We start from the raw sequence: 10159 nt of genomic DNA, 5'->3' as shown, positions 1-10159 counted from the left end.
GTATAAGCATTTTAATGTGCACATCATCTCAACATCAATTAATCATAAGCATCATTCAGTATTACTTATCACACAATCACAGTTAATAGCAAACCATCACAAGAAACCAGGTTTCAAATAGAGTACATCAAACCCTAATCTAAAAACAAAAACAAATAAGTTCAGAAAACTTAAACCACAAAAGCATAATCATATGATAGCATTTATCAGTAAATGCTATCTCAGCTCCTCATCAGTCTGAGCTGTCCTCTGTATCTTCCTCTTCCTCTTCATTTCCATCATCTTCAAATGCATCATCATCATCAGCTTCATCTTCTTCCATCTCTCTAGCTGAAGCTTCAGTTGCTCCAGCTCCTCCTCCATGCACTGGCTCCTCTGGCCAAGCTACCACATTATGGAATTCATCCATAGTCCACCTGTGGGCTGGAGGTGTATCATACATCCCCACAATCATCTCAGCAGTGGCCACCTGCCCTCTGTGAATGGACTGCAACTGAGCACCTATAAGAGACATGTACATGTCCCTCATCTGGAATGGTTCTGCTTCATGTGTATCAGCAGATGTCTGGCTCTGTGCTGGCCCTCTCTCTCTACGAGCCCGGTGTGGTGGAACTGGCTGAGCTGCATCATCACCTCCACAGTACTGTCTATAATAGGCCTCATCAATAGCTTTTCTTGGCCTCTCAAATGGTGGAGCAGAAGTGTCCACCCCAGCTATCTTGCAAAGGTGCGTGATCAAAGAAGGATGTCCCAGTGGTGCTTTGTTGTTTGAAGTATTGGCGCACACACTAATCTCATCAGCTATCACCTGCCCAATATTAACATTCAAGTTTCTGATAGCACAGTAGATGAAGAATGCCCTGCTGAGAGTAATATCTGACACATGTGAACATGGCTGAATGTTGGCATGAGAAAACGTCATCCAATACTTTGCAAGAGGAGTCAAATCTGTCCTCCTAATGTTAACCACTGAGCCAGATCGATTCCTTTGGAAGTGTCCTCCAGATATACACAGTACTCTCTCCACATCCTCATAATCAGCACCTTCCTCCATGCAAAGAGCAAACTGGCACTGCTCACCAGCCCATACAGTGTCCAGAAAGTTATTAATTGAATCAGGATCATACCTGATAGCATGGCCTCTGACATAGCCCAAATAATTCTCAGCTGGATAATCACCAATCTTCTTTGCATTGGTGTAAAATTCCTTAACCACAGCTATGTTGGCAGGTGCAGGATAAGTGGCTAGCTTTCCCTAGTCATTCCCTAAAACTTGCTCTCCAAATTGAGGAGCAAGGTTAGGTATCATTCCAACCTTTCTCTCCATCAGAAGTCTCCTGTCCTGAACCACTTTAAAGTGCTTCTCATGTTTCCTAGAGAGGAACCTGCTAGAGTGGGGTTGCTCTGTTTCCTTTTCCTTTCTCTTGGTTGCCATGGTTTTCAATCTTTTTCCTGAAGATGATGCCATTCCTACATTCAAAACACAAATACAAAACCACAGAACATGATGTTAATCATTAGTAAAACAAAGAACACAACTCCTTTCGAAGCTAAACCATCGCTGAGGGCCAGAATTTCCCCTCAGCGCCACCAGTACCACATTCCAGATCACAAAAAACCAGAAAAACCAAATCTGGCAGAGTGCCGCTCAGCGGCATTTTACCCCTCAACGGTAACTCTGCAGATTTTTGAAAATCTTGTTTTAAAGCTTTCCTAGCTCCACCCAAATGCAATTTTCAGTTTTCCAGTTCATAATCATGCAGTTTAATCGGTTCAAACATCAAATATATCATCAAATCATGCCAAGAAATCAAAACCCCTAAATCTTCATGCTTTGACAATCATATTCAAAATCAAAACCCTAGAATGAACAAAATGCATTTTACTTACTTGGGTGGAGATACTAGATGCAATGAGAATGCTTCCAAGCTAGAGTGCTCTCTTCCAACCCCAAACTTTGATGGCACACTAGTGAAAAAGTGAGTGGACGAGAAATTTTCTTAAGAGGGAAGAGTGAAAAGATGTGGAAAACCTTGGAGAAGGTATGTGGGAGTGTTTGTGCAGAGAAAAATCTGAAAGTGTGAAAGAATACGCAGCTTAGGGTTTAAAAATACCCTAATGGGCTCGGGTCCCGCTAAGGGGAACTAAAACCCAATCTGCGAGAGTACCGCTCAGCGGTAAAGTACCGCTCAGCGGCACTTTCGTGATGTGTTCTTCTCCTTCTTTTCTTAACCTACGTGCCTCCTAGACATGCCCCTCACTGGCTCCCTGCAATTCAATGTTCAAAATGCTTATGCAAACCCTAACTAAAACAAATCAACAAAAATATTCAATCAACTGGGTTGCCTCCCAGGTAGCGCTTGTTTAACGTCACGAGCCTGACCCAAAATCCACCAACACCCTTCAGTAGGTGCAAAATTTTCTTACCAACACCCATCAGTAGGTGTTACAGCCATTGTATCCTTCAGTAGATACTTAACCACCTAGCATCCTTCAGTAGATGCTATATCCAACCAACTAAATACAAAAATAAGGTTCACAAATTAAAAATTACAAAACCAAATCAAAAGTTCACTGGGTTGCCTCCCAGCAAGCGCTCTTTTAATGTCATTAGCTTGACCCAATAAAGTTCAAGTTTCATCTTCTTTATAGTTGATGTTGTCATTCCACCAACTCCTCAGCTGTTTCCTTTGAACTGTTTTGGTTCTTCTAGAATATGGAGACTCTATCTCTATCATCTCCTTCTCTTTAAAGCCCTTCACAACCCACAACTTGTTCTTGATTCTTACAGGTGTGCCAAGTTGGAGTCTTCTTTTCTTCCAGTCTCTAGGAATTTCTTCTCCTCTTCCAATCTCTTCTTCCTTGGGTACCTGAAACAACAAACAATGGTTACCTGAAACCTCAAGATTTTCATCTTTACGGCTAGTCATGGGTGCATCTCGAAATGCAGCTTTATAACTAGCTTCTTCCTCCTTTGCTTGCGTCTCATCTTTGAAGACATCTACCACCACTCTCTCCTCTCTGTCCTGGAGCACCACTATACCTTCATTTACATCTATGATAGCCCTGGCCGTTTTCATAAACGGTCTTCCAAGTATGATAGGTATCTTCTCAGTCTCCATCTTCATCACCACAAAGTCTGCCAAGAACTGAAGTTTGCCAACACAAACTATAATGTCCTCTACAATCCCACATGGCTCCTTTGAAGATCCATCAGTCATTACTATTTTAACCTTTGCAGGTTTCACTTTAACATTGCCGATTTGCTCCAGTAAAGAATAAGGTATCAAGTTAACACTTGAACCTAAATCAAGGAGAGCTTTCTTTACCTTTTTCTTCCCTATAGTACAAGGGATAGAAAAACTGCCTGGATCTGATGCTTTAGGAGGGAATGACTCTTTCTTAACAGTTATACACTCTTTTGCCTCATCATCTCTACGTCTCTTTTTTGTAGAGATTTCTTCATCAGATTTTGTGTAAACTGCAATTTTCTGTAAAATTTGTTCCCAAGGTGCTTCATTATCCACCATTCTGAATAATTCTGTGAAGTCCATTTGTTTCCCTTGATTTATTGGAAAAGGAAAAGTATTTTTGCTCTCTATTTCTCTTCTTTCCTCTGTTTCTCCTTCTTCTAACTCAATTATCTCTTCATTCACACTCTTTACCACTTTGCACTCTTCTCTGGGGTTAACCTCAGTATTAGCCCCAAAATTTCTATTTGGCCTTTCTTCCAATTGCTTGGTAATCTGACCCATTTGAATCTCCAAATTCTTTATAGCAGCTTCAGTGCTCTTTTGAGAAGATTCAGTTTTCTGTATGAATTGCTGAAGAGTTTCTTCCAACCTTGTTGATCTTTCATTAAGCATAGATAACTATTGCCAAAAGGTTGGTTGCTGCTGCTGCTTATTATATTGATTAGCTTGCCCAGTTTGTCCTTGACCAATGCTTGGATGTGGTTTCCACCCTTGATTGTAATTCCCTTGACGGTATGGAAATTGATTAGTCATGAAATTAACATCCTCCATGGCTTCCACTGGAAAAGCACATTGACCATTGATATGATCACCTCCACATAATTCGCACAACTGGATTTGTACTTGTGCAGCAGTTTTCAACTCTTTAGGTAATTGTGCAAGAGTTTTAGTCAGAGTCTCCAACTGTTGAGTTAGAATTTTATTTTGAGCTAGCAAGGCATCATGTGTCTGTAATTGAAGAACCCCTTTTTGTTGCATAGGAGCTCCTCTTTCACTGTTGAGCTCATTATCACTAGTAGCCATGTTGTCAATGATTTCTATAGCTTCCTCTGGAGTTTTCCATTTGATATTTCCTCCTGCTGAGGCGTCAAGCATCATCTTGGTTTGTGAACCAAGACCTCCAAGGAAAGTTAAGACTACCTCCTGTTCTTCAAAGCCATGCGTGGGTGTTTTTCTTAGTAGACTTTTGTATCTATCCCATGCATGCCCTAGTGATTCTTCCATGCCCTGCTTAAATGAAGATATCTCTTGCTTGCCTTTTGTCACCTTTGATTGTGGAAAGTACTTGTTCAAAAACTTTGTTACCACTACTTCCCACTCTGTGAAACTTCCTTCTGGGAAAGAATTCAACCAAAGCTTAGCATTGCCTCCCAATGAGAAAGGAAACAAACTAAGTTTGATCGCTTCATCTGGCACCCCATTAATTTTCACTGTGTTGCAAATTTCATTAAATGTAGTAAGGTGCTCATATGGGCTTTCATGAGATAACCCATTAAATTGATTGCTCTTCACCAGTTGGATCAGTGCTGGTTTGACCTCCATGTTAGCTGCATTGACTCTAGGTCTAGCTATGCTGTTAAAGTGCTGAGGTCCCAGCTATATTGGTGTAATCAGCAAGAGTTCTTCTGATATTATTGTTCTCCATATTTTCTGTGCTATTGTCAGAACCTTGTGGTGATGGTTGCACCAGAGTTTCCGGAGGAGGAAAAAGTTCTCTAGATGTTCTGATTCTTCTCCTTCGTCTACTGTCTTCTAATCTTTCAAGCAGAGGTTCTGTTGTTTTCTTGCTCCTAGTTCGAATTGCCTCCTGCATACACAAGAACACAAAACCCTAGAAAAGATTTGGTTAGCACAAAAAGATATAAGAGAAGATATAAGATTCAGAAAATAAAAACAGAAAACAGAAAAATAAAAAAAAACAGAAAAATACAATAAAATAAAATCAAATAAAATATAAAATAAAAAATAAAAAAAAAGAAAAATAAAATAAAAATTCGAAATTTAAAAATAAAATAAAATAAAAAAAATAAGTCAAAGATAATCAATAATCACACAAATTAACCAGTTAAACCAGAGTCCCCGGCAACGGCGCCAAAAACTTGATGGACAAATTTATGATCACCAAAATATGATGTCACAAACTTGTTTTCAATCGGCAAGTATGACCGAATCGTTCAAGTAATAAACTTGGTTAGACCAAGTATCGTTCTTCCCAAAGGACTCACGGCCTAGTTTAGTTATGTGGTTTCTTGATTAACTAAGACTTACAAACGAAATAATTGGGGTTTAAGATGCAAGACAGAAAATAAACATGTATGCATGAATTTTGATCAATGGCAAAAAGCAAAAGATAAACACTTTCAATGAAATATAGATATGAATATGTTGTTGGGGGTCAATTTCATCTTATCCACTCTCATATATTTTTAGGAATTCAACAGTCAAATCATCATTGTTAATGCCACTCTCTAATGTACCTTTCCAGAAGGCTTCTCCCTAATCACGAGTTCATACAATTCCTAGCATTCGTAATGATCAGTTCATAAGTGCAGGAGCTTAATGACAACCAATATAAAATTGGGAGAAATTCCCCGGATCTAGACTTCCCCGTACGTGCCCGTATCGACAAAACCAATAATCATGCATCGAATGAGTTAAACAATGCAAGCATTAAGCAAAGAGGAAAAACCCTAACTAATGATGAAAAGAAAGCATAAGTCTTAATTAAAAGATGTAAAAACAGATTCCATATATGAGAGTTTCACAAGATTACATTGATTCCCCAACAAACATACAGAGTTTAGTTCACCATATTCATGGTGAACCTAGATGAATTACAATGAAAGAATAAACCCTAAAAAGGTGAAGAGGAAGCCTCAGCATCCAAGATCCTCCTTCAAAGGGGTGGAAGAGAGAGTGTTTGCTTCGTTCCAGCCAAAGATGCCTAACCCTAGGAAACCCTAAAGCTTATATATCATTCGTAAATTACAAAAAGTCAAGTCCAAGCCCATTAAAGTGCCGCTCAGCGGTAAAATACCGCTCAGCGGTGAGTGCGTGACTTGTTTTCTCCCCTCAGCGGCCATTTTGCCCCTCAGCGGACCTCACGTGACTTCCAGAGTGCCGCTCAGCGGTAAACTGCCGCTCAGCGGTGACTTCGGCTTCTCCTTTTTGCACTTTTTGTTGTCTTTTCTGATTTCAACTCTCTCCTTCTTCACTTCTTTCACCAAATTCACCTTAAAACCTGCACAAAAACACTGAAATCAAGCATAAACCTGTCCAGCTCTCTTATTTCCAAAAATATAAAGAAAAGCATGATTTCAAGCTAGTTTCTAAGTGTAAAGGTTGCTTTTAGTGTCAATTTTAATCATAAAAATAACAGTTTTCCAACTGTTATCAGTTATATATGTGATTTTATACATGAATGCATGACACATGTTTTTGGATGAGAAAAACCACAAGCACTAATGTTGAAGTTTAATTGTGTGGCAACACAACAGTTTTAAGTCGATTACATTATGGGGTGAATCGATTAAAACTCGTGTCTTTGCACAAACTTTTTACAAGTGTGATGTGAGAGTTTTTCAAAGAGAAAAGTTTTCAAAACTTTGCTTAACATTGTTGCACAATCGATTGCATGTGATATGTATTCGATTAAGTTTGTTACTATTTTGAAATCTGTTAATGCTTGATATAACTGTCACAACGACTATATTTTTAAATGTGTTGACCAAGCATTAAATGTTATTTGACTGCATTAATTGTGAATTCAATTAATTGCTTTGACTGCTACTAACTGTTATAACTGATTTGGTGTATTCGACTGCATTAGTAGCGAAGTTGATTATATTGCGTCTGATACGATTTTATCTATATATTGACGTGAATTTGATTTTTGTAAGAAATTTTGTGATTATGAAATTTTCGTATTCTTTTGCAGAAAGTTTGATTCTTACAAAAAGAGAAAAAGCTTCAAGAAACTAGATTGTGGTGATCAACTACTTGTGATTTCTTGAAGAGCAAGATTGCTGAGTTTCAAAGTCTGATCTATTTGCACATTTGGGTGTCTACTGCAAGATCAGGTTCTACAATTTGTTGAAGATTGGGTTGAGTTCCCTGTTGTGATTACAAGAAGAAGGACGTGCTGCGTTCTTGACTTTGAGGGTGCCTCAAAGGGGTTAGACTGTAGGAGAGGGGATTCTTGTTGCTAGTCTGTTTATGTATTGCCTATATTTATATTAGAGGGTTAGAGAGGTGTTTTATATTTTTGATGTGAGGTCTCTATAAAAACCTTGTTGTAAAAACCTTGATCATTATAGTGCATTGACTTCTTGTGGTTGGAAGGACACTGGATGTAGGCTTGGTCGAACCAATATAAAAACTCAGCGTTTGATCTTTCTTATCCCTACTCTTTTACATTCAATCGATTATACTTTATACTCATTCGATTAAATTTCCGCTGCATTGAAAATCTTTTAACTTGCGTTTCAAGAAAAGTATAAAGGCATTTATTTTGGTGAAAAGGATTTTGAAAGTTTAAAATTTTATACCTCACCAATTCACCCCACCCCCCTCTCAATGTGAGAAATTGAGTCATTCTATTTTAACAATTGGCACCGGAGCTGGTTTTCATAAAATATTTGAAAAACTAGTCGATTACTATTTTTGTTAAATTGACTGATCCTGGAAAATGGCTTTCAATTCTCAGACCTTTGGTGAAGGTGCTTCGACAAATAGACCACCACTATTTCTTGGAGAAAATTATGCTTTGTGGAAAATAAGGATGCAAATCTTTCCTGAATCGGCGGATAAAGGAGTTTGGGATGCAACTCTAAACGGTCCATATGAGCCTACTATTGAAATACATGAAGGAATGGATGAAGTGAAAAGGGCCAGAAAGAATTCTCTCATACAAGAGTATGAGTTGTTCAGAATGAAAGCGGGAGAGACTATCTATGAACTATAGAAGCGATTCACACACATAGTCAATCACCTCATGGCTCTCGGGAAAGTGTTTGATAAAGAAGAAATCAACATAAAGATCCTGAAAAGCCTCAACAGAAGCTGACAGCCGAAAGTCACTGCAATATCTGAATCAAGAGAGTTTACCAGCATGAACATGGCCACCTTATTTGGAAAACTCAGGGAACATGAATTGGAGCTTGGAAGGCTAAAGGGGGAAGAAGAAATTGAAGAAAAGAAATCAATTGCTCTAAAGGCCACAAGCAAGAAAGCTACAAAGAATCATGAACCTGAAGCTGAATCAGATGCAGAAGTACCAGAAAAGGAAATCATGAATATGATGGTGAGAAATTTTAACAGAGAATTATTGTTATTATGATTTTTAATATGAATTCGTAGGATAAATCCACAACTCTTAGGTCGTCTTAAGAACGAATCGCTCTTATACCACTAAATGTAACACCCCAAAATAAACATCTCACACACTAATCATTTCATAAATGATATAATTATTGTACATTTATTTTACAAACATCTCTCAAGCATTATAAAGAGTTCATGCTGAAAATACATTATTGATAACGGTTGAAAAACCGTTATTTTTATACTTAATTTTGACGTTAAAAACACCCTTTATGACTTAGAAACTAGCTTGAAATCATGCTTTTGCTTAAGTTGTGGAAATAAGAGAGTTGGATGGATTTTATGCTCTTTTTTCCTTGTTTTGACAAGAATTAAGATGAATTGGATGAAGAATTTGAAGTAGCAACGAGTTGGACTCAGGAAAGGAAGGAAAATTGCACAAAAGAAGAATCGTAGCCACTCCTCAGCGCCATTTTCACCACTGAGCGCCAAGCTTGCTGTTGAGTTATTTGTCTGACGCCTAAGCGCCATCGTTGAGGGTTAATCTAGGTATCGCAGTCACCGCTGACCGGCATTTCTACCGCTGAGCACTAGAGTCTGCTGTTGAGTTCACTGTTTCACGCCTGGGCGTCATCGCTGAGCGTCATTCTGAGTGTCGCACCTACCGCTGAGCTCAATTTCCAACGTTGAACGCTGTCGTCTTGGGCCTCGGCCAGTTTTATGTTATTTTTATAAACTATATAAGGGTTTAGTCGACCTAGAGGGTCTATCTTTGGATAGAAAGAGGCGAAAATACACTCCTTTCACCCCTTGGAGGTAGATTTTGGATGCGAAAGCTTCGATCTTCAACTTTTAGGGTTCTATCTTTCATTCTTTTCATTATTTTCATCTAGTTTCACCGTGTCTATGGTGAACTAAACCTTAATTGTTGTTGGGGAAACGATGTAATCCTTTGAAACTCTCATGTATTGAATTGATTCTTGATTATATATGTTTTACTTCATTAATTGTTAAGGTTTTTCCTCTACGCTTTATGCAAGCTTTGTTTAACTCATTCAATTGCATGATCATTGATGTTATCGATATGGACACATATAGGTAAATCTAGAATTGGGGAAATTCTCCCAAAAGCAATATTACCTAGACATAGGGATAAGAGGGTTGGTTGCCTTCAAGCTTCTGTGCGAATGTAATGCATGAATAATTGCTAGGGAGACAAGACATTGTGAACTAGTAATTAGGATTAGGCTTTCTTCATCGAGACATCGAGTTTAAGGTAAATTACAAAGTGGCATTAACATTAAAGAAGAAGATGAATTCATAAATACATGAGAGTGGATAGGATAAGTCGGAAACCCCAACAACATAATTATTCCATATTTTACATTAATCACTTTTGCATCTTTCAATCCAATTGATCAACACTTGCATTCATGTTTATTTTCCGCAATATAAACACAATGATTTCGTTTACAAGTCTTATTTAATCAAGAAATCACATAACAGTTTAGGTCGTGAGTCTCTTAGGAAACAATACTTGGTCTTACCATTTATTATTACTTGATACGATTCGGTACACTTGC

The sequence above is a fragment of the Vigna umbellata genome, chromosome 2 (assembly GCF_029865625.1).
Source record: "Vigna umbellata cultivar VRB3 chromosome 2, Vumbellata_1.0, whole genome shotgun sequence".
Taxonomy (NCBI): domain Eukaryota; kingdom Viridiplantae; phylum Streptophyta; class Magnoliopsida; order Fabales; family Fabaceae; genus Vigna; species Vigna umbellata.
The sequence above is the reverse complement of the archived record's forward strand: the minus strand, read 5'-3'. Positions refer to the sequence as shown.